Source organism: Harpia harpyja, chromosome 9 (assembly GCF_026419915.1).
Source record: "Harpia harpyja isolate bHarHar1 chromosome 9, bHarHar1 primary haplotype, whole genome shotgun sequence".
In the NCBI taxonomy this organism is placed as follows: Eukaryota; Metazoa; Chordata; class Aves; order Accipitriformes; family Accipitridae; genus Harpia; species Harpia harpyja.
The window spans coordinates 14,496,776-14,521,477 of record NC_068948.1 but is presented as its reverse complement, the minus strand read 5'-3'; the positions used below and the strand labels follow the sequence as shown (position 1 = coordinate 14,521,477).

General features: G+C 39.1%; 1 long non-coding RNA gene across 7 annotated transcripts; it reads left to right on the top strand.

Moving 5' to 3' along the window:
- Positions 1 to 440: 440 nt before the first annotated feature.
- On the top strand, positions 441 to 22,865 carry LOC128145937 (uncharacterized). 7 transcript variants are annotated; one of them, XR_008236624.1, is made up of 8 exons: positions 441 to 576; positions 699 to 913; positions 8,026 to 8,135; positions 9,857 to 9,985; positions 10,846 to 10,990; positions 11,257 to 11,350; positions 14,843 to 15,086; positions 22,040 to 22,865. It is a non-coding gene; the product is annotated as an uncharacterized LOC128145937 (long non-coding RNA). The 7 variants fall into 7 exon arrangements; XR_008236625.1 differs by lacking the exon at positions 699 to 913 and having other exon boundaries at positions 444 to 576; XR_008236626.1 differs by lacking the exons at positions 441 to 576; positions 699 to 913 and adding an exon at positions 1,525 to 6,794.
- Positions 22,866 to 24,702: the final 1,837 nt, after the last annotated feature.

Genomic DNA, 24,702 nt, shown 5'->3' with positions numbered 1-24,702 from the left:
GCGCTGGCGCGCCGTGGGGGCGTCACGGCCGCGCCGTTGGGCGAGAGTGTCGCCGCACGTCACGGCGGCGGGGTGTGGCGCTGCTCCTGCCTCTGCGCTTCCCCGTGACGCAGTCGGGGCGGGGCTGCCGCTGCGGCGCCGGCCCTCCCGGTCCCGGTCCCGCGGAGCGCGGCAGCGTCGCGGCGGTGCGGTGGCGGCGGCTGCCCGGCGGGGGAGAGGGCGGCCCGCCAGAATGGCGGCTGCGGGAGCTCGCCGGCGGAGCGGCCCTCGGGCCGCCGGGCTGGGAGCGGGGAACCGCCTGGCCGAAGCGCCGTGCAGGCGGGAGCGGTCGGATGCCGACAGCGAGGGGGCTCGGGAGGAACGGTCGGGAGCGCCCCGGTCCGGTGACGCAAAGCGGGACCGCGACATCGTGGGGTTAGCGTCAGCCCGGATTTGGTGGGGTTTGGGGAGAGAGGGATACGGCGCGCAGGTGACGCGGGGGGCGTCACGAGTTGCCATAAGTAACAAGCCTCGTGTGCTTCGATGTGGTGAGGCTGGCAGGCGAGCAGAGACAGTCACAGCGTTTCCGTTGCCGAGGTAGTATTGCCTATCTCTTAGGAGCTCTAAGAATTAATTCCTTGCTCCGTTCTTAACTTTTCACGTTCCAAACTTTTTTTTTTTTTTTTAATCTCAGGGTACCCTTTTTTCCCTCCCAAAAGCTTGGCTACCTTACCTACTTAAGCAACTAGACCTCGAGGGTGAAGAGTACTTTTCAGCAGCTGTGTACAGTGTCGAGCACAAAAGGGTCTTGGTCTTTGCTGAGTTTTGGGCATTATCGGGAAACCAATTCTGTATCGGATTAGCCCATGCATGTGACAGTTACTTTCTTTTCAGAAGCTACTGTCTGAAAATATCCCTGCCGACTGTGTCCCAGGTATGGGTTTCATCTCGTGCTCCCTCTAAGAGCTCTGGGTCCAAATCTGCAGCTTCCCCTCTAGTACGGTGAGAGTAACTTAGAGGTGGTGATGGGGCTTGTCCCACCTGTGCCTCTCTCCTGCCAAGGTCTGGGACTGGCTGGGGAAGTTTGTAGCTGTCTTATTAGTGCTCTTAACTGCAGAGTCAGTGCTGGGTTTGGTACTCTGGGCAGGTCTGTTCACATAAAGTGCTTTGGTTGTTGGTTTTCCTCTTTGGTGTTACCTCATGTCATGCAAAACAGTTAAGCGCTATTAGAAACATACTTTTTTCCTGTTTTACTGTAATTAGTTATTTTGTTGAGGTATTTCTGTTCAATATTTTGAAAGGACAGTAAGTATATTGAAGTCCCATCCTAGAATACCTCTGATGATACTTGTGAGCAAATTTAAGTCATTAAACTTTCAAACATTTCAAAGAAGGGTTCAGGAAACACCATGGGGACACGTGAGTCGTCCTGTGCCTTTTCTGCAGGATTCATTTAAACAAAGCAATGTCATCCCAAAACACCTTGGCAGGGTTAACATGTTCTTTTCCCTTGCTGCTCTTCTGATATGATTTGGAGGTGTGTAAATACTATTCAGAAACATTGCTTGAAAGAATACTGTGCCACTTCTGGGATAACACATGCGCTTTATTATTTCTCCTATTCCTTGTGCAGTGTATGATTTTTGTCCCTTTTTATTTCCTTGTTTCTTTTTTCTTAGCTTATCCATTTAATTTTTTGTCTCTTCATCGTCCTGCTGGATCAGTTGCAAAGTGGGAAAAAACTTAAGCTTTTCAGCTTGTCATAGGAAATTGGCGAGCGATAGACTTTACATCAAGTTTGAAAAACGGGAAGCATGTTTTACAATACACTTGTTATGTTCATAACTGCATTTCTGTGGGCAGCCTCCAGCTTGCCACACCTTCAGTGTTTTCCGTTGCTCATCAGCACGTTCAGTCTGGAGCTCAGACTGCTGGGGAAGTCAAATAGTTCCCCAGAAACTCATTCTTGTAATCAGTGATCAGCAGGGTGAAGGAACAAAGCAGCTGTAATTATTGCCCCAAATATATTTCTTCCATTCTCAATCACAAACACGGCAGAGATGCAAACACTTGAGTCCAATTTTTATCTTTGCTCAGTTCAGTTCCGTTCAGCTGCGTGAATGGTACGGGAAGCTTGCGTATTGTTGCACCTTTAGGTCTGTGCAGTCAGTGTAAACCACGCCCCCCACACACATACCTTAAATGCTTTTCCATTAAGGGAGAAAATTTCAGTACTCTTTGGATATCTTTTAAGATTTTTGATTATTTATGAACAACATGCAAAGTTGTTTTCCTGAAGATAGAATGGATTATTTTCCAGAAGTTCCTGCTATATTTTTGAGTAGCAAAAAGCTAAATAAAAAGCTCTGTTTACAGGATTTTTTTTTTTTTTTCTGGCCATGCACAGTGCTTGTCCTGGTGTGGACACAGGCAAATCAAAGTATTTTAAAATGTTAAATTAATACTAAAGAAAATATTTTGATAGATTTAAATATTTCTTCCTTTAAGACTACTCTAGATCTGCTCTGATGGACAGCAATAGATTGGGTTTGACCTGCCGGGGTATTCCTAAAATGGTTGATGGTATTACTCTGTGGAGCTTCTCAAAGGGAAATAAAATTGTTTTTTTGTTTTCAAAAGCACATCTTCTAAGATGATATGCCAGCAGCATGCAAGACAGAAATACCGATTCATTTGGTTTAATTAGATAATATGTGTGATTTCATCCTTTTGACTGCACTGAAAAATAATCTGTAACAAAACAATGCTGCTGTCAGCTCCTTCCCCTGTGCAACAAGCAGCACATGACATCCTCCAGGCAAATTAAAACCAAATCCACTCCCAAGGGCTATTCTGGAGGTGCTAGTTCAGTTCATAAAATGGATCTTGGCAGACACAGACCATTCATGCTGAGGAAGGGCAGCGCTTTTAAGAGACAAGAAGGCAGAATGCCATAGTAGTCTTTCCTCCCTTTGCAACAGGGAAGCTGTTGGCTGCTTCCACAGGGCTACAGCCTTGACGTACAGACAGGCTTTTGGTCAGGCAGTGGCACTGTAAAACAGAACGAGTGTCTTGGGCTCTTGTTGGAAGCACCAACCTGTCTCTGACAAAGTCCTTCCACTGGGCAAGGTTCCAGTTCTCTGTAGTAACCACTCAATTTGGGATGATATTCTCACCCAAAACTTGTTTGGGTTAATTGCAAGGATAAGAGGACAATAGATACATCACATAGATGAATCCCAGACTAAAGCATCCATTCTTCCGCTAACAACTAGGGTGAATAAATATCTGTGCTTTGGTTGTTTTCTTCCAAATTTATTTTACTTTATAGCATCAGTCTCATGCTTGACTTGTCACAGCTTCCAATGCTAAGTTTTAGTTTGATGTGCTAGTACATACATACCTGCTCCAGTGAAGCCTTTTAACTATTTCAGGGATTTTCCCCAAATTTGGGATAAACTTGACACAGAGATATATTGTGAAGACATTTGAGCTAAACCATCTGCTAGAAGTCTAGCCACAATTTCTCACCTAGTCAACCCAGTCCATTCATGCAAGGCTGTGAAGGTTTTGTGTTTCATACTGGCTGTATATGGAGCTATTGCTTTGAAATTCAGCTGTTGCTAATGCTGTTACTAGTAAATTATTTTATGATTGTGCATTAAAAAAAGCCTGTCTCTGTGGAATGGTAGTTTAGGGACTGGGCTTACTAATATTTATTTATGGGTTTGACTTTTTCATATCGGTAATTCACTGAATCTTTGTAACTGTTGTCTGAAATGTATACTGAAATATGGTAGTTCTAATTAATTGGGATGGATCATTCCAGTTCCAGTAGTATTGATCGATAATTTATTTCTTTCCAGCAAGTTTGTGACATCTAAGCCTGGGTAGATAATGATTAACCCAACTCAGCGCACTGTACTATTGGTAACGGTAGTTAGTAGTGATGTAGTGATTATAGGGCACCATAATAATATTCTAGAGGAAAGGTAATTTGTAGAAACTACTGGGGCTATGAATCAATGTGCAGGTGGAAATAAACAATATTCAAGCAGGGGGAGAGAAAACTAGGAAGACCTGTTTTAACAGCACAGGTTTTACAAACATTATTTAAAAGAGCTACAGAAACATGGTCTTATTTTCTGTTCTCTAACAGATTACAAAATTGTCATGGTAAAGATCTGATCAGAACCAAACAAGTTCTAACAGGGCAAGAGGAGTTTCTACTAAGGCCATCAGATATCAGTATGCTCTAGATATTTGGTGTTTCACCCCAAGACTGAATATCTGAGCTAGTATTTGTAGAAGGGTTTGTTACCAGTTGTGTGTTTGGGGGATTTTTTGTTGTTGTTTTGTGGTGTTTTTTTCCTAAGGATTCTGAGTTTTGACAGTGATGTAAGTTTTGAATTTGCTAACCCAGCTCAGCTGTTTGGGATGGGGCAAGCAAGGCCTCATCCCAAATTATATATTTTTCTGACTGGGTGCTATTCCCAGAGATATTTGGCAAAATGTGCTTCCTACTTCTAGTGACTTTTGACAAAATGAGGTAGCTGATTTTTTTTGGAAAACATGGTTGTAAATTTTTTAAAGACATAAGACTAATTTCAAATTACAGCGTGGTCAGAAGATGATTAAAACATGAAAATACTTCACCAAAAAAGGCACCACATTCATTAGAGTCCAAAAAAGGGTAATTTTAAGTTTAAAATGACTAAGCATATTCTAGTGTGTACGTGTTTCTTTGAGAACTGCTGTTAGGCTTATGTTCCTGAGCATCAATGCTGAGCAAGTGCTTTCCAGCCAAATCTGAAAGTTAAATGCCAATATAGTATTGTGTAAACCATCTAAACAGACCTCTGCGATTGCCTTTGTGCGTTCACAAGAGTGTTAGCCACATGAAAATTTATACTGCTTAATGTTCCTGTCATTTTAAAGTAAATTAAAAGTTCATTTGCATTAATGCAAAAGCTACATAATGTCAGGGTTGCAGTATTATGAAATAGTAGCAGCGTATGGTTACAATGCTTTTGGGCAGGTGTAGTGGTGCTTCACTGCCTTTCTTTGCATAGTATTTTATTCTTGTGTTTATGTTTTCTTCAGATATTAACTGCAGAACTTGGCTGGCTTTTTGCTAAAATGTTGGTCACCCCAGACAATTTGATCTTACTGGAAAGTTATGTTTCTTTGAGTTCTTTGCCATCTTGCATGATTTTTATGCTCTGAAAAGTCAGTGCTACTAAACTTGAGACTTTAGGGTTTGCATTTGCTTTTTGGTTTTCCATTGATGATCATTTTGTTTCTCCCTGAATAAGATTATTCAGAAAGAAAAAAAAAACAAAACCAAACAAGCCACCAAATTTCACTTGTGGAGCGTTGTTAGTAAAGCAGGTATGCCCTTGCTTCATCACGCTGGAAGATGATGTTTTTCACGCTGTGCTGTAGAGGATGACTGAGAACAAGTGCCATGTGGCCCAGCGATTCCCCTCACCCCCACACCTCTAGTCATGTTGTGTGATCTCACGTCTGAAAGATGGGAGGGAGAGTGCAGATGATGTAACACAGTCCAGCTGTATGCAGGAGCAGGTTGCTCAGAGAGGTTGTGGAGTCTCTGTCTGTGGAGGTACTGAACACCCAACTGGACACAGTCCCGGACAACCTGCTCTTGCTGATGCTGTTTGAGCCAGGGGGTTTGGGCTAGATGGTCTCAAAAGGTCCCTTCCAACCGAAGTGACCCTGTGACTTTGCACCATTCAGACTTTCATGTTAGTGCATTTACTAACGAGCAAGGGAAAGCTGCTAGCTTAGAAGCGTTTAGACATTCTTGTGAAATACAGTGCAAACATTGCTGCCCTGACCTGTAGAGTGGGGCTGATGGCAGTTCCTGGCTCTGGTGCCTGCATGGTGCCATTGCTGAGCACAGATGTACGAACTGGGAGTGCACTGAGCAAGGAGAAGTTTCTGGAAGTTAAAATGGAAGAGTTTCCTGCTTTCTTTGCACTATATAGCCTTTCCTTTAAAAGCTATATCTAGCAGGAGTACTTCATACTTTTTTATTTAATGGTACGTCTTTGTTTGTATAGCTATGTTGTAATTTTCATGTGTAAACTTTCTAAAACGGGATGTTTCTTTAATGTAGTGGTGTGTTTCGGGGTCTACAGCCTGCAGGCATTAGATGAGGCCTTCCAGTTCATTGACTATTTAGATAAGAGCACCCTACTGCTAGAGTGGCTCCAAATGTCTGCAGTTAGTTCCTTTGCAGAATTAATGTTCATTACTGTGATATCTGTTTTGTGGTGTGGTAATAGGGAAGCTGCTAGATAAATTTGAAGATAGATTTGTGTATGCAATACAGTTTGTTTAAGGTTAAAATTGTGGAGACCTTTTGATATTTAGACACTATTGTTCTTTGAAGTTGGCCTATCACTTTGAAAAGTCACAAGATGTGATCAAAAGGAATGTATACAAAAAGTGAGGATCAAAAATGTATAGTAAAACTCAGAATATCTGCTAACATTCAGCTGGTTAAACATTCCTCTCCCACTCCCCAAATTAGTTGAAATGATGACACCTCACAGCTACAGTCCAATCTAAATTCAGCTTTTTCCTAGTCAAAGAAGAAATAAGTTAAAGTATCATGAGCAAAGAAGAAATCTGATGGCAGCTTTTTACTACTCTTTCTATTAATGCAGGAGTAATAGGCAGGAGTTCACAGCTTTAGCAGCCATCTTATTCTAAATCTGTTCCCTTGCTGCTTGATAAGGCCAAGATATATTGTCTTGAGCAAAAGGGCATGGAAGATCTGGCTCTGGAAGGTATGCATTTGACATTTTGAGTATAAAATGAGATAAATACAAAGAAAGCATATTTCTCCTCCCCACCCAAAAAACAAATAGAAAAATCAAAGCAGATGAGGCATCCCATTGGGCAGGAAGAATGGGATTTTCGGAGTCTATTATAGAGAGGAAAGAAAATAAAACCAGCGAAGTGAATTAAATAAAAATAAGAAGACCAAGATTATGTCAGATTTACATAATTGTCCAGATGGACAAAAAGAGTCATATATACCTGAAATTGATAAGATCTGATCACACAAATCAGAAATGGCAACAAAAGGTGTCCAATGAATCAGAAGCCAAAGGCTAGATGATAATTGCCTGGGGCAACATCAAAGGCTGCTTGGCAAGGCAGCAGCCAAAGGCTAAATGAAGTTGCCTGGAGCATCATCAAGAACAGCTAGTACAAACTGGTTTGAGGGAGAATACTTTCTCACTTTCTCTCTTCACATTTCCTGAAAAACCCCTGACACTTTTACCTCTTGAAGGGCATGTGTATGACTCACAGCTGGTCCCCACTACTGCATATTCTTTGCTTTTTATGATACGTGCAGATGGAAACAAAACCAAACTGTTTTCAACTTTGTGACCACCTCTGGCTAAAAATTGAAAAGCTTTACAAAGGAGAATCCAAACTTCCTTTGCTTTGCTTACATATTTATTACAATTAATCCATCTGAAGAACTCCATGTTTGTGTCTGACGCTCAGCTGACAATGTTTATGTGGGGTGAGGGAGAAATTCTCCCCACAACTGTACATAGAGGTTAAGAGTGACTATCTCTTCTCCAGTCTGCTGAATGGCACTGCCACAGTTTCTATTGGTCAAAACCCAGGTGTTACTTCAAGCTTTAGCTGTACATGCTGGAACAACTCACTCCTCTGTCATTGCTAACAAATCTGTCATAGTTGCACAATTAAGCATAAATGTTACAAAAATAGATAATTTATAACATTTCAGGGGGCCTTAAATTATTGATTATTCAGAACAGAGATCTTTCAAGGACTAAGAAAAGCAGAAGTAGGGAAAGGGAATAGTAGCACCAGGGCTAAGCATGCTGCTTGATGCAGGGCCAAAAAAATCTTACCTGCTACTATGTGTGTATATATATGCCACTCTGAAACCTGTCTTGGGTGAAGTGGCAGAATAAGAAGGGCAACATAAAAAGAGTGACAAAGGAAATAACTTTTTCTCAATTTTGTGATGTACAGTACAGATCTTGATCATCATTAGACTCTCCTGTAAGCTTTTCCCTGATGCGAAGTTGCTGGACCTTGGCTTCTAACCAGCTTAAAACCAACATGAAGAAGATAATGGCAAAGTAAGAGCTTTTTGTGATACTTGGAGCTGTTGGCAATAAAGAGCCATACCATTAAGAGCTAATGCAACGAAAGCATCCACATGTCATAACTTTTTCCCTTTCCTCCCCCTTACAATAGGTATGCAGAGGCTTTGCCTGTAGCCTTTTCTCCTCTGAATGTTTAAGTTGAATTATAGGACTTGATTCTAAAATAAATTGTAACTGGTTTGCAACATATGTATCTCACTTGGTTTCAGCTGGATTGCTGCAGATCTGTGTTACTGTAAGGAGCGTCTAGTTTAAAAATATCGTGCTGAGAAAAAAAAGCTGGCCTTGGTCTCAAACTGTTGTATTGATCTCTGTGTGCCTCAGGGAATCAGGAACAATACGTGTATAATGTGTACCTGAATTGAGCTATTTGCACACTGTAGCCTTAATCATCTTAATGTTCTTGTGACTACTACTAAGTACTGGGCTTCAGTAGTAGCTTGTGGAAACCTGCCTATAAGGCAGAAGATTTTTTTTTTTTATTATCTGCTTGTTGTTTTTTATGTGATGCCTTTATTTTCTGTCCTTCTATGTAGAAATGATAAACAAGAGCCTTTTCCTCTCTTTTTATGTATAGTTAGGAGAATAATCATGCTACTGAGACTGTTCCTAATGGTTCCCAGTGGAGCTCCTCCAAGTTTCAGATTGGTTATATTTCATATTTTCATATTTTTAGTTACCCTTGGTGCAAGAAGTAGACGTATACTAATGAAATCTGCTGAGGCAAACTTACGAAGCATTCTTACTCAGGGAAAAATCAGAATGTAATATGGAAAGAATTAGAAAACTTTAAAAGTTAGGATGAAGTTTAGTAGTACAAAGTACAAGGTCATACAAGGTCATTTAGAGATTCATATCAAACATTTACCACAAAATATAGATCTGTCGTAGGAAGTGACAGGAGAAGGAAGAAGATCTAGGTATGTGGTGGGTGATCAAAGTGTAACTGCGATGTGTCTGTTAAATAGGTCGGTGGGATACTAGGACGCATGTGTTTTTCAGTAGATACAGGAAATACTAATTTTATTATACAAGGCCACTGCATGCCCATGCAAGTAGAAGGTACCTCCTATGTCACAGAATATGCAAATATTTTTCTCAATTTGCCAAACAACTTTCAAAATAGTGCAGTGAGTGGCTCTCTGTGGGTAATCTCAGGGGGTCCGATGATAATCTTGGTTGTCACAAGTTTCTGTGGAATGCTTGTTCAGTTAAATAAACAACTAATCTGAAATGAGCAGTGCAATTGAGAGCAAATACACTGATTTCAGTTATTGAAACACATATCCTTATAAATTTAGCAAAGGATGTTAACGTGAATAAAAATGTAGATTTTGACTGAAAGCTCATTCAAAGGAAATGGAAAATTGCACAATGGTTTTTGATATTCTCCAGCCAGGGATATAAATTAGTTTAGTGATGTTGGTGTGGGGTTATCTCTGAAGGGAAGTGAAAAAGGGTGAAGTTTGCAGTGTTTATGTAAATGCATGCATATAATTTTATCCCGTGTTATTGGAGCCTGCATTATTGTCAGTGGTAACTATATGTGTCTTACTGAGATATGAATTATTAGCATTAAATACTAATTGCACTAGCTAGAACAAGGAGGCCTGGTACTGGCTTTCCATTCATGTTAGTTCTCTTTTCTTTGTATACTGCTACAGTCTCTTTCATTTTTCTTTCTTTTGAAATAGGTTTAGTTACTGCAGTTATGCTGAACAGTGACAAACTGTGTCATGGCATTGTGTTGAAGACAGATACCTTCTGAGGAGAGCAGAAATCTGAAATTTTCGCATGTGTACTGAAATCTGAAGAGACAAAAGGTAATACATTATAAAAGGGTCTAGTTTCCAAAGTATCCTTCACTGAGGCACGTCACTAATTCTGTATTATAGCCTTTCCCTGCAAAAAGTTGCTGGCTTGCTTAAAACAAGACTGGTGCACTTAGAAGCTGCCTTGCTATGTAAAATGGATAATATGATATAAGAGAAATGTTAGTAATTGATTGTGAGCCCATTTTTCATGAGTTTTATGTAGGGTATGGAGAGGAGTTGCTACTGTTGCAGGGGGTCTCTCAAAAAGTAGATGTTACAAGCTGTGTCATGTTTCCAAAGGAATGTATTACTACCTGTCCTGAAAATTAAGAGTATAAAGAGGTGCCAAAGGAGCAGGCAAAATGTTGGCAGGCAGCTTACAGTCCAGAATGAAAGCAGTGTAGGGTTAAAGGTCTCAGTTCCGCTAATCCCAAAGGTCCCTTTGCCATCATTAGTTTATGTGGGGCACCTTCATGCCCCCCATATAAAATCTTAGAAAAATAGCACTGCCTTCTTTAGTATCAAGAATAGCATGAAAAGAACAGCAAGAACATAGTGTAGCAGGACTAGCAGTAATTTACTCCATATCTAAATTTAAAATAAATAATACTGTGGAGCAAAAAAGTTGTCTTGTATTCTGTCTGGGCTCACTTTAACCAATGTTTTGCTAGACACAGCAAGTATGTGCAAGGATGTTGGTTACAGGAGAAACTGGGGATTCTAAAATGCCACTTTGTATTTTCACAATTTCACTCTGGGGACACTATAAGCAGAGAAGCTTTTAAAAGTGTGAACAGGGTGATGCTGTTTGGTTCTTTAACAGCAACATAAGCCTCATTGAAGTGTTTTTCTGGGGTTTGACTTTGCAGGAAAATTGACCGCAGTGCCATACTGGAATACCTCCCCAAAGTAAGCTACAGCTCCTGGTGGTCACATTAGTGTTGTCTTTGTCAACCACACTGGGGACAGCTCTGACACTCAGCCCATTGGTACAGATTGACTTCTGTCCACAAGGTCAGGTCCATGACATAAAAACTCTTTGATAAAAGAAGAAATCAGTTCAGCTGACAGTGTAGACTCATTTGGTAATAAAAGTCACTTTAGTCTGGAGTAATGAATAAATTAGTTATTAAAAAAACAAGACCGCTGTCACAAAGTTAACATGTGGTACTTAGGAGATGAGCCATTTTTTGAATTTTTTTTTTTCTGGTTGCTACCTTTGTGTGGACTTACGGAATACTTTTCCTTTACTGACTTTTTCCTTAATCTCCTTTCATCAGCTGGACTGACGTACTTCTCCCTAAAATCTTCAGAAGAATGATCTGCTTGTCATTCCCAGAGGAGCAGGACTCTTCAGCTGACTTTCCACTTCTGGTCTGTGATCTCACTCTCTGCGTTCAATTCTTGGAAAGAGTGGTTCCAGGAAAATGCATTTCACATGCTCTCAGCTTTGCTTTTTCTTACACAGATCAATGATGCTGCCGTAGCTTATGATTTCTACGTTACTCTCATCTAGGTTTCTTACCATATCCCCTTTCTTTCCTGGTACGGCCTGTAGCAATGAGTAGGTCACAGAAGTATTAGTACAGGCCTCAGCCCATGGGTTTCCCAGAGTGGTTCATATTCAGATACTTGGTTCATACAGCAATGAAGGTCCATGAGTGACATTTTCTAAGGAAGGGAGTTGCCTGTTACTAGACAAACAGCAGTTAAAACAGGCAAAAAAAGATAGTCTGAGGAGGACAGAAGATATGCTGAGAAACTGGAATAAAACCGTGGATCCTGTAGAATATTCTTGACCAGATTTCTTAGAAAAATAAGAAAATACAATTTATCCAGTTGAAAACTGCCTATGGTGTCAAACTGACTAAAATTGAAAGGAAAGGAAAATAAAGCAATATATTGCACAGAAGTATGTCCCAGCAAGCTCTTGAAGGGCAGGAGACGAACTTAACAAAAGAGAGAGGAAATTAATTCTGATTACATTGTTAAAATGGTGTCACCCTGATTCCCTAACAGCCTTGTCCTTGGTTCAAACAAACAAACAACCCCCCCACTACTTTAGTTTTAAAATTATAATAAATCAGGAAATAACAGTAGATAGATGAGGACTGACAGATCGTAGGATTCCAGGGATCTGATCTGAAGCAGATCTTGGGGAAACGGAAGTGATGGCAAAAGGTTGGTGCTCAGCAGCATATTCCAGGGTTACAAGTGACTGCATTTCTGGGTTTGAAGCTGTACTTCAAAGTGAAGGATGACCTTGACCAATAAAAGTTTCAGCACGGTTTGTGCACTCTTTTCTTGGGTATCTGACACACCACAGAGTCTTCTGTCAGGGATAGGCTATTGCATCAACTGTTACCCTGGTCTGAAGCAGCCTGACCGTAGCTGGGTGCAGAGCTGCGCACACAGCACCGCCTGCGGCAGTGATTTCACTGCAAGTGTTAAACGGAGGAGTCCTTGCATGGTACGCACGTGGTGGCTCCACTCAGTTGGCTGATGTTAGCCTATCTGGTTTTGAACATTAGTTACGCAAAGTTAGAATTAATCTGTTAGGACAGTTGAATTCCTGATGGTTATTTGTTATACTAATTTTTATTTATTTATTTATAGAAATGGTTGTATTCTTATCTGTATACTGACTTTATTCTCTGGTAGGAAGTTCAGTGGCAGTGTGATAGTTACAGTATTATGTCCAAATTTACCTTCTCAAATACAGGATAAAAAGACAAAAATAATGTTATTAGTTAGAGTTAAAAGCTAGTGTTATGCTTTGCATAAAATATAGCAAATACAAGATCACTGAATCACATTTTCAAGGCAGTTCTGGGCTGGCTTTTTTCAATACACTGCTTCATAGCAGAAGAGGCTATAAATCGGTTTATGGATGTTTATGGGCTCTCCCCTATGATCCATGTAATAAATATGTAGGATTGAGAAGCAGTAGCATTTTTCCAGGGTTTTTGCATGTACTTTTTTCATACTTGTTAAATTAAAATGCAGGAAATAACAAAGGGTGCATTTATTTGCATCTACTGAAATCTGTAGATGTTACAATTTATTGTGCTGGGTTTACAATCTTGTGCTTCTATGACTATATTAATTTATTAACTTTGAGGGGTTGGACAGCTGGATTTGGATTAACTGGAGTTTAATATTTGGAAGAGCTGGCTGTGGTCTTTGTTTTCGTGTACATCTTTGTGTAACCTTGGAGATTGTTCTTTCTCTTCTTGTTTTCTTTTTTCTTTCTTTTTTTGTTTTAATTTTAAGTGTGGGGTTTTGGGGGGGGGTGTTTGCCTTGAAATAAAAATAAAGGACCTCAGTAGCTCTGAGAACTTAGACCTCCATCTCCCTGTGCTTTAATTTCCTAGGAGAGCTTCTGCTGGAGAAGTATGATCTGGTATAAATTCATTCACTCAAGAGCACTTGAGTCTTTAAGATGCTTCTTGGTTTTTTTTACTTTCGGTTAATGGTGATTAATAATTGATTTCTCTCTCTACCATGACTTCCCTTTCCAGGAGAAAAAAGTGATTTGACATTTTACTTTTTAAAAAAAAGCTTAAATTAATGAACACAGTAAATGTAGGCATAGTGGTAAGCAGCATCCTGACCTAAAGAAGCAATTAAAAATAAATCACCCATCTCCAAGAAAGATAAAAATAATATTCAGTAAGAGTTGTTTCCGCAGCTTGAAAGCAAGAATAAATTTCTTAAAGCAAAGTGAGTGCTATAAGCACTCATTTTTGTGGAAGGGGAAAAGAGCCTAAAAATACTTATTGCACTAAAAAAACAAGAGCAAAGGCTGAAATAGCATAATCCTTTCCTCTTCAAGATATGGAAATGGGAAGGAACAGGGTAGGGAAATAGACCTTTCAATATTGAAATTCATTATCTTAAAGGAATTGCTCTGAAATGGCACATCGGTGGTTTTAATGCTGGCAGGAGAGTGTGTCTGTGGGAGCATAGAATGAAAATTATACAAGTAAGTCGTGGAGATCACTTGTCCACATAAAGTGCCCAGAAGTACATGAACAGTGATATGGCTGTCCTCATGCCCTCCGGGACAGTGACCTACCTTGATTCTCATGAACGTCTGAGCTGAAATCCATATTGCCTTCCTGTTGTAAGCACTGTGTGACCATGCTGCATGATTTTAGGGCCTGACCCAACTCTCACTGAAGTCTGCTTTTTACTTTAATAGCAGATGAATTGGGCCAGCCATAGTTACTTATGATCCCTGTCAAAAAAAGTACCCATTTCAGTTACTAGTGGTGCCCTTTTGGTTTGTAGAAGTATTTGGTGCTGTAGTGAGGCCTATAAACACCAGATTGGCTTGCTGTCGTGATGGAAGAATCAAATTTTTTTTTAATGCCTAAAAGAATGGGGTCAACCTCAGAGCCACAGCTAGCTTGGAAATTAAGTGGCACCTGAGCTGGTCAGGGAGAAAGGAACAGACTGCTTATTAGAAGCACTAGAGGATGGAGGTCAAGGCTGAAATACTGGCACTGTTGAGTTCATTGAATTGTATGTTGACTTCATTGGAGGCAGAATTTCACTTGAGATTTTCCTGAATAAGGGAAATTCTTTGAGCAGTTGACATGTGTCCACCCTCTTGTCATCTCTCCCTCATTCTTCTCCCTTCTCCTTGAATTTGAATATTAGAAATTGTTGGATAATTTATTACTTCTTTTAGAAGCATGAGAAAACTTGGCAGAGAGTACAATGTTGAAAGTAACTCATTCTGTACTTTCAGTACAAACTGAAAGTAACAGTTTCAGATCCATGCTTATCATTAATTTTGAGTAAAGGTGATTTTATTTTCAAACTGCTTCTCAGAAAGCTATCTCTCCATGTGACTAACAGGACTTCATGGACATGGCAAGCCTCCCAGGAGCCCTCAGGGGAAAGAGCAGCATCGCTGCAAGTTGCGGAGTCATCCAGGTGAATCCAGTGACTCTATAACTACTTGTGTAGGAACTTGGTTGCTTTGTCTGATTGCCTCACCTGTGAAAGTGTCACAGAATCTGAAGTATTTACTTGATCTAACCAGACCCCATCGCTTGCAAAGGAAATCTGACAAGTGGCGGAGAACAATATATGACTTAAGGTAGTTATTTTGGTTTTCCAGTTCCATGTAGATTTGCTCGAACTGCTAGAGAATTATAGATTGGAGTTTAGTCAAAGACAACTGTCAGTTATGTTTTCTCGATATTCATATTGAAGATTTTATTTTAAGTGGTTCACAAAATGCTTTTTACATTTTTAAATTGCTTCATGAGTATGGATCAATCAGAAAAATATAGCAGTAATGAGTTCCTTTTAATAGCAAAGAGCTCACTAATTACCATGCTGATTATATAAACCAGGTTTTTAGCCAACAAAAAAGCTCCTGCAGGCAGTGTCCTTCCACCTGCTGAGGGGCGGGCAATTCTAATTAAAAAATAAGAGGAAATAATTTTTCTTTTTAGTCTGTTTCAAATCCTAGGGGAAAAAAGTGTGCTAACTCACTTTCTGTATGTGACATCATCTGAAATTAGTAGATGCTTCCACAGGTCTTTGAGAAGACTACGACCCCCAAAATTTAAAAAATAGCTTACCATAAACCCTGTCTTTTTTTCCATTCAAAAGGAAGGTGTTCTAGGTGTGAGGTTTAATCTGGGGCCCACCAGTCAGCAGGTGTTTGCCATTGATTTCATTTTGGCCAGGATGTATTTTCTGATTTCTTTCACTACACCAGGCCCTGTTTGGCAGCAGGGTGATGAATGCTGTGCACTGATACCCAGCAGGGAGTCTCTGGCTGTCCACAGACATATTATCAGTGGACTCTGGAGAGCTGTCATCAGCTGAGTTTGTCAGCAGAAGATTCCCCACACTCTCACATAAGATTAAATTCTCTTGTAGGCAACATTAGCTATGCTAAAATGAAACTTAAAATGAACATTTGAAAAACGCCCTGGGTTCTCACCTATTGCAAAGCCAGGGAATGGCCTGCTGATTATGACATTAGGCTGGAGTTCAAGAAACCCATGGGCTTGCGGGCAGCTCGGGCAAATTGCTTTGCCTCTGTGCCTCATCTGGAATATGCCTTATTAATACATGAAAAATCAAGAGGTGCTTAGAGGCTGAGGCTAAATAAGGTAAGTAGGTAGACTTTAGGCAGAAAGGAGCAATGGAAGGCAAGTCTGAAAGCTTTTCTTATTTTTTCTCTATATTCTCTATCTTTCCTTATTTTCCAAAGGAAAAATGGATTTTGGGAGATGCGTAAGCCCCTTTCCCTTTAGATAATTTGGAGGAAGAGAGAGGGAACAGTGGAATATCCCTTGGGGCTACTCCCTGATCTTGACCTAGTGAGTGCATGCCATTCACAGCACTAAGGCAACCTTATTACTTCCTAAAATAATGATTTCCTGTTGGATTTATGGCTATCACACAGATTAGATTGTTGATGCTATGGAAATAGCCGTTGACAAAAAGTTCATTTTCACAATTTATTTATCCGACTAAGGAATTTCTAATGCAGTTTGACCTTTATTCTGAATCAAGATGCTTTTTTTTTTTTATTGTGGGTCAACTGGGAAAGGTTCATAACACATAGTTTACAATCTGTAAGCAAGGGTGTTGGAGGTGATGCTGAACACTTAACAGTAAGAACTGATGCAAATCCCAATTTTATCTAAAATAATTGCAGATTACAATGTTACTCAATATTCAGTGTCTCATTTTAAATGTGTGTGTGTACACTCAGCCTTGCTTCTTGTGGGTAACTCTATCAGAAGTTCAATCCTTACTCATGTTTCAAGCAGAGACCAGGACGTGTACAAACTGCTTGCTCATAAAAATACCACATTGATAGCAGAAACGTGTGTGTGAAACAACGCGGGTCGCTTTTTTCCACAGTTGGTTTTGTTTTGTCCTGTGGATAAAGAAGGAAATTCACTTTTCAGTTCTAGAAAACCAGTATTTTTTGTAAGTGGTACAATTCTTTAAAATGTAAATGAGAATCCTCTGCCTTCCTTTTCTCTGTGGGAAAACAGATTATTACCTTTTCTCTTGGAATAATGTCATTCTAAAAAATCTTAAATTTTAATAAGAAAAAAATTGAAAATATGGATATTTCATTTTAATGGGATAAAATTGTTTATTTGAATGTCAGGCACAGAATATTAATGTTTTTGCACAGAGAAAAATGTGTAAGAATTGTATTATTATACATTTTATTTAATTTATTCTGCCTGCAGGTACTAATTTAATTCATTTTCATTGATTTAAGGAATGCATTTGAGCTGAATTATTATGCTTAAAGGCATCAGCAAGTGATATAATAGGACTGTACCTGTAGTTGAGAATGAAAAGATAAAAGCAAAAGAAACTGTTATTCCTAAGGAGAATTAAAAAGGACGGGAGGAAAGCCCTATTTAATAATGGTTCATTTTCTTCCTTTTTAGTACAGAGCGATAAAAGGAAATAAATTCATGTTCCAAGCCTCAGACATAGTGTAAGGTCATTTATGAGGATGTTATCTTCATGGGTGAAGAAAAGTTTGTCAGAAGTTGTTAATGTTGAAAGTATGGAAAGTGGATTAAAATATCACAGGGAAAGAACAGATTGTCAAGATGACAGAATAAACCTGTATACCTGTTTTCCAATTTTCATCTCAACATGAAAACACAGCATGATACTAAGTTTCAGTGAAAAGAAACAGAATATATCGGTCAGCAGCTTGGTAGGAGGGGAATCATATTTTTATAAAGCAGATACTAGGTTTGATAAAACAGAAACACATTCCTAAATTAGTGGTTGTGTTCTGTGTTGCAAAAATTGTTCTTGGACAATGTCCAATTTTTACATGGGCTGTACGAAAAGTCCTGGAAAACCTCTTTTGAAAATACATGTCACTGTACAGATTTGTGATCATTGGGGATTTCAGGTAAGTTTTGAGAAAGGCCATTGTATCATTTCTGTTGGATAAGCAGTATATTGAAATATAAGGGCCAGAGAGCAGCATATGAAAGGGAGTTGGCTATATGAATAAACTGTGCCAGTTTACAGTGTAACTTGGAAGAGCAGTGTATGAAGGAAATAGGTTCAGTCACATGTATCTTTATGGATACAGTGAATGGGATGAGATATCAGAGGAGTAATGAGAGCACGATTTGAAGATGAGATGTGAACAAGAGTGTGCAGAATGAATGCTACTGATGCACATGTCTAGGTGTATCGGCAGGGCTGATGGTGAGAGAGAATATGTATAGATACCTGTCTTGATTTTGAGACAGAACACCTTGCTTGGGGAACTGAAGAGGAGAAAGGTAAAATTCCGTAACAGCATTGTCAGAAGTGCTGGTAGGAACAGAACAGCATTTTTACTGGAGCATATTTATCAACCATTTCATACAAAAGGGGGTTTGAACCTTCACCTCTAGATGATATTTTAATTATTCCTCTAGTTAAGGGCAGTTTGACTCTCCATTTCAGATTTAGTGTAAAAAAATAGCATGATTTTTCTACTGTTGCTCTCGTTTCTTGCACTGGCTGCAGGTATCCTACCATTTGACTTGTGCATTGTTTCACTGTCTAGTTAGAAGAAAATTATGTTCTTTTTCTCAACCAAAAGGGAGAGTGTCTTAGGAATCAGTCCAGTTTACCAAGTATTGCCATGAGATGTATGAGCCTGCCGATGCCAATTTTGGAAATTGTCTACTGAAAAGCATGAAGTGTTGAGGCATACTTTAAAAAAAAAAAAAGAAAAGAAGTGTGTTTTCACTGAAAAATACAAATTTTTGCATTTGTAGCATGACAGCTTCATTATTATGGACAAATTAGGACAATTTCTTATGATATTTTCTGGGTAACTATGCGTTTTCAATTTGGCTTTGGGAATATACTCCTCAGCAAATCTATCCAAAATACAGTACTTCAGTTACGCAGTAATATAAATCCATTCAAGAAGCTGTCTTGGCTTGAAGCATGGCTTGCTTTTTACCTACCTGTTGCAATTCCATTTGATTTGCTTTCTTTGCCTTCCATCCCCCCTCATAAGCCATTTTCCTATTTCAATAAGGAAAGAAATGAGAAATGTAAAATTTGAGAGAAAAGAATATTAATGGATGTATTATGACAGTTGAAATGCATTTGAATTACTGTTTTTTATCTTTCGTCACTAGTAGTGCTTAATACCAAATTCTCCAGAGCCATATGATTAATACTGTTTTCATTTTCATTCCTGTGAGAGAGAAGTATTTTCCTCTACAGAGTTTTCCTTCTTTTTATTTGCATAATTGTCTGCTTTGAATGTAACCGTAACAGAAAAACCTGTTAAAGGCATCATCTTTCCATTCGTGCATGGCCCCTACTGCATATATTCAGCATCATTAGGATTTTTTTTTTTTTTTAATTTGCAGCAGTCTTTTGAAATAGCTTTTTTTGGATGAAATACAGTATGGTAAAATAATAACTACACCTTTCCTCTTTCTCCAGGTGTCCTGTTTTGTTCTTTTCTTTAGGTTGGGTTTTTTTGTTGTTGTTGTGGTTTTTTGGTTTGGAGGATTTTTGTTTTGGTTTGGTTTCCTAATTAACTTCTTCTACTCACTACACTCTATTACTTGGCTTAGGTATTTTGGGGTGGAGGGAGTTTGTTACCCAGAGGTGTGTTTTGTTAACATGTACTATGTAAATTCTGTTAAGTGGTCTGTGTCAGCAAGTCCATAATTTCAAAATATTTGTTTAAAAGGGCCTATTTTACACTTCTTTTTCTCTATGGTGACTCTGTGCAAGGCTCCTCAGCAATCTCCTGAACAGATTCCCTCCTTCCTTTGGGAAGGGGCTTGGTTTCTGTTTGAGAGAGGAGAGGGCACTGTTGACAAAACACACTGCTCTCAGATGTCTGGCTCTGGAATTCTCTCCCCTGTTCCCATGGTCAAAGAGCATCTGAAAAAGATGTTTTGGATAATGTAAAGAAAGCTAGGTTCTCACTGGGTTTTTTTGTGGTATGTTTTGGTGCATCGTGCTTCTGTGTATGGAGAAAAGGAAATGTAATTTGGATTTTATGAGTTTGAGTTTTGGTTGTACTTTCAATGGCTGTGGGGGTGTAAAACACTTGGGCTAGAAGTATATTTATTGATCTCCAAGTAAATAATAAAATGTGATCATTTTCTATTCACCCTAAGAACTATGTGCTGAATGCATTGTTCTTCTTCTTTCATGAGTTCAGGAATTACTTTAAGGAAAATGAACTACTATTTTTTTTTTTTTTAAGAGAATATTGGGAAGGAATTAAGCACCGTAGTTCCACCAGCTTGAAAATTGTGGAGATACATTTATTCAGATGAGGTTTCCTCTTGAGCTCACTGGTATTGATGGGACCTTTGTAGTCTGCACTATGATCAGCTCTATGTCAATTTTAATGATAGCATTTGGCGCTAAGCTGCTATGCTAATGGAGCCTATAGTAGTTCCTTAGGTACACTGAAAGACTTTAGTGAATCAGACTAGCTGTTTTAGTTCTGTATTTCACTTTCAGAACATTTTCTCTGTGTTTCCCACAAGGAACATCCTTAGCTGAATGGTGGAAATTTTCTATAGCTTATGAAAAATCCCAGGTTTTTGTTATGCTTTATAGTAACTTGCTGTTTATTTCTTTGTGATATCACAAATGTTTGCAGAGACCCACTTTGACAGATAATAACTGATTTAAATAGTCAACATCAAATACAAAAGGTTTATGAATACTAAGCAAAACATCTTGACAAAAGGTGAGCAGACTTTGCAAGGGTGAGATAGTCTGCATGTTTCAATGTCTCTCTTAGTGGAATCGCATCTTTACTTTCAATTTCCTCTTTAATGTAACATACATTCTGTAAATATTGTTGCTACTGACAAGAACATCAATTCATGTTATTCATAAAGAGACTTTCAGTATTTGAGGAATGAATAGCAAGCAGGAGGAACAATTGCTTGCATTTTTATTTCTTAACATACATCCCTCTGCTAAAAAATGGAAGCAGAGACAATTTATGCTTATCAAACACATACTGCTTTTGGGAAAAGGGCTGATTTTTAGCAGAAAACCATATGCAAGTGAAGGGAGGTAAATTTGTTAAAGTACATTTATTTCCTTTATGTATTAGAAATTGCTTGCCAAATAAGATTGGGGGACTGAGGTATTTTTGCAAGAGTTATAAAATTAGTGGTTGTGAAGGGATCATTTTAACAGACACTGTATTGAATAGTTTTGCTCAGAGTAATTGGTGTAAGAGGTGTGGATGTGGACGTTCCTGTGGACAAAAATCTAGTTAAGTTTGGTCACCATAAGTAAAGCAATACTACATATGATTGTATGGCAGTATCCAGTAAACATGCTTTGCGTTCAGTCTTCATCCTTGCCCTGCACTTATCCATATGCTTTACTTCACTGAAGTCAATTGGACCATGTGCATACTTCAAATCAAGTGGGTGCACAAGTGTTTGCTGAATTGGAGTCTTATTCAATGTAGTCACCAATGTGAGTAAATAGCAATTTCAGTAAAACTTGAGGGCTACAGTGGAGTGGTGTTGACACTATTAAAGAGCTGCAAATCCCAAAAGAAGGGTTTGGGACGTGGGTAGAAAGTAGCAGAATGACGGCATGTTGGAGCACACTTAGTTGATGTGGGAGGAGCCCTATGGAAAGAAAATGCAGAGTATAAATGTGTATTTCCCATTTCCAAGTCCAGTGCCACCCTGCTCTGCCACTCTGCCTAGGTCCAGCCAGAGCTGCATCTCTCAGAAATGGAAAACGCTTTCCTAAAAGGCCATTGCATAAACGCTAAGGAAAAGCTATTAAAATCTTTAGAGTGTGGAGTAAGCTTATGGTCTCAGGGCTGGAATAGGAAAGTTACTGAATACTTCCCACTTTCTAATCATTACAAATTGCAGGTGCTTGTCACGTCTGAGGATTTAAGTTAAAATCAGGGAAAAAATTGAGTCATTCTGACTGCAACTTGGCAAATTGCCAAGGAAGTCTAGGCAAGAGTTACAGCTGCATTAAACAGCTTAGTGTGGTGCTATCTTCTGCTTTTTTCAGCTGGAGAAATTGCTTTGCCATGGAAAGCAGAGACCACCAAACCCAGAAATCTTTACGAGTTGTGTGTATACACCAAGAGACACTGGGAGTGCAGCAATGGGCCATGAAGAAAGCTCTACTCCTGCCTTGGTAGCTCTGGAATAAGTGGAAAAAGATATTTTGTTTCTGGTCTTTTTTCTTCTTTTTTTTTCTTTTTTTAAATTTTATTTTTAAGGTCTGTTGCTTTTCCAATGCCCAGAAATGTCTTCCCTGAAAGGGATAAAATTTGCATTCATTTCTGCATTTACCACTCTGTGTGCACACATGTGCATGTAATTTTCATGCATAAACTGGAAGGAAAAAGTGGTGTTCTATTTTACAATTAAGTTTAATCTGGTACGTGTTACTTGAAGAATAATAGCTAGCGGTATTGACAATGATGCATAAATACTTTGTGGCATGACTGCAGCAGTGACATTGTAGTTCTGCTGTTCCCTATTGTTACTTTAAAAGACTGATAGCAGAGTTGGAGTGGGAGTGGGTCCCTCCTTTATGAAATGCGCTCTACCAGCCAATACTACTTTTGTAATATGAGTGCAAATCCCTAGTGATTATTTTACTCTCCTGTCCTTTAAATAACAAAACATATTCAGCCCTGTATTTTGCTAATTACCACAGCTGTCGAAATGGATTTCCTACTTGTTTGGAGTGTGCATCAGGAAAAATGTATCAGTTTCCTTAATGATACTTGGGTTTACCCTGCTTATCAGAGGGGTAATCCAAGTGTGATTAGATCTACTAATTAAATTTTCACAATAAAAATGGTATTCCAGCATTTCCACTACAATATGCTTCTCACTGTGTCTTTTGTGAAACACGCGCTGAATGATGAACAACATGCAGAAGGGAAAACAAGCACCTGCTTCCTGGAAACAAACATCCCTGAAATGTATTGCTTCTTTTAAGATGAGATGTTACAGATTTGAGGGGACAAAAAATATTAACAGAGTGATTTCTTTTTTATTTTCCATTCAACTCTTGTTGTAAAACTAACTTTTTTTCAGCATTATGGATACATATAGATGGAAGGGCCTGTTCAAAATAAGTACACAAGAGTTCTGCTTAATGATATTCAATGAAGCCACTTTGAGAGCTGCAGTCAGGAGGACATACAGTTCATCATTTTTATTGGGGGTTTGTATCACTGACAAGAAAAGTTGTTCTCCCTCTCTTATTTTTGTGTGAGTGTATGAGGTTGCTGGTCATGGGAAGTTTTAAGTCCTTCTAAATATGCATTTTCTTTAATTCATTAAGAGACTTTCGTGTTCCAACATATCCATTACAATGACAAACTGACGCTGTAAAATTAAAAAGCCTGCAATTACTCACTTGGTTTGTATTTTAATCAAAGCTATTGTAATATGACTCTAGGGAACCATAAATGGCAAAACAAAGGGTTTGGGATTTATGTGGGACCTCTGTATACAGAATGTCTAAGTGGAAGGAGCTAGGGAAGAACAAAAATGCTGGATTTCTTCCCTGCATCCAGGAAGGATAGTTTCAATTGTAGTTTGAGCAGAGCCTAAAACAAGTCTCTGGCCAGCTCAGGATCAGAGAGATCCAAACAAACATGTCTTCTTTCTTTATTTTGGCTTTCGGACATTGATACCATCCAACGAAACCATGCTGGGCCCATACATTATTTTTATGAATGATCAATCATTCCGTGAAAGACCTTAGAAAGTAAGGCAATATAGAAAACATTTCTGCATGCATTGTGTTTGTTAGGCAGGCAGTAATTGTATCATTTACTTCTCTTATAAAATAAAGTGGATATGCGTATGGGTGCATGTTTGTGTGTAGGCAGGAGAGGAGACAAGTGTATGGCTCCTGATTTGTGGTTTGTGATTTCAAGAAGAATTTTCTCATTTCATGTAAAGCAAGTTTGATTCATTGCCTGTATCTCTCAGGCTGCAGAGCTCTGACATCAAAAAGTGAGCAGCAGTGGGTGTAGCAAGACAGTGAAGGTTGTTCATACAGTGCTAGGAGAAGGTGTTTCCACTGCACTCTTTAGTGGATTGCACCTCCTGTACTTGCTCAAGTTGTGCATTTTGGGTGCCCTTCCCTGTGAAGTAGCAGGGATAGCCCATGTGTCACAAAGCAATTCTCTCAGAATTTTTATAGGAAGTTTTGTGCTTTTCTGTATTGCCTACAAAATTTATACAAGACTGTATAATTCTGAAGAAAGTTAAATGCACAAAACTGCTCTGAAGCTGGTATGGCAGCTGCGCCTTAGAACTTATTTTTTGTCTCCAGGGTTTACATGGAAACTATTGTAGATTTAATGAGTTTTTGTCACTTGCATGGCAGATATGAACAGACATTCTCATTTTGGACCCAAATCTATCTTTACAAAAGATGGAATAGAAAATTCTTTAACAAAGCCAGCATTTTGGAGTGGCTTTCCTTCATGGAGTTCCCCTGTGGATCCGATTGAGATGCCCCAAGGTCACCTGCATGTGCAGTAACTAACCAGACTTTCTTTGTAGCTTTGTGAGCAGCTGGAATTTGTATTTCCTCGTCAAAGAATTTGCAAACCTGTGAGAGACTGAAAGAGTTAATGTCTCAAACGTTGTGGTGGGGCAAGTTCTGCTTAAAGACAAACCCTGCACAGCAAGAAACCA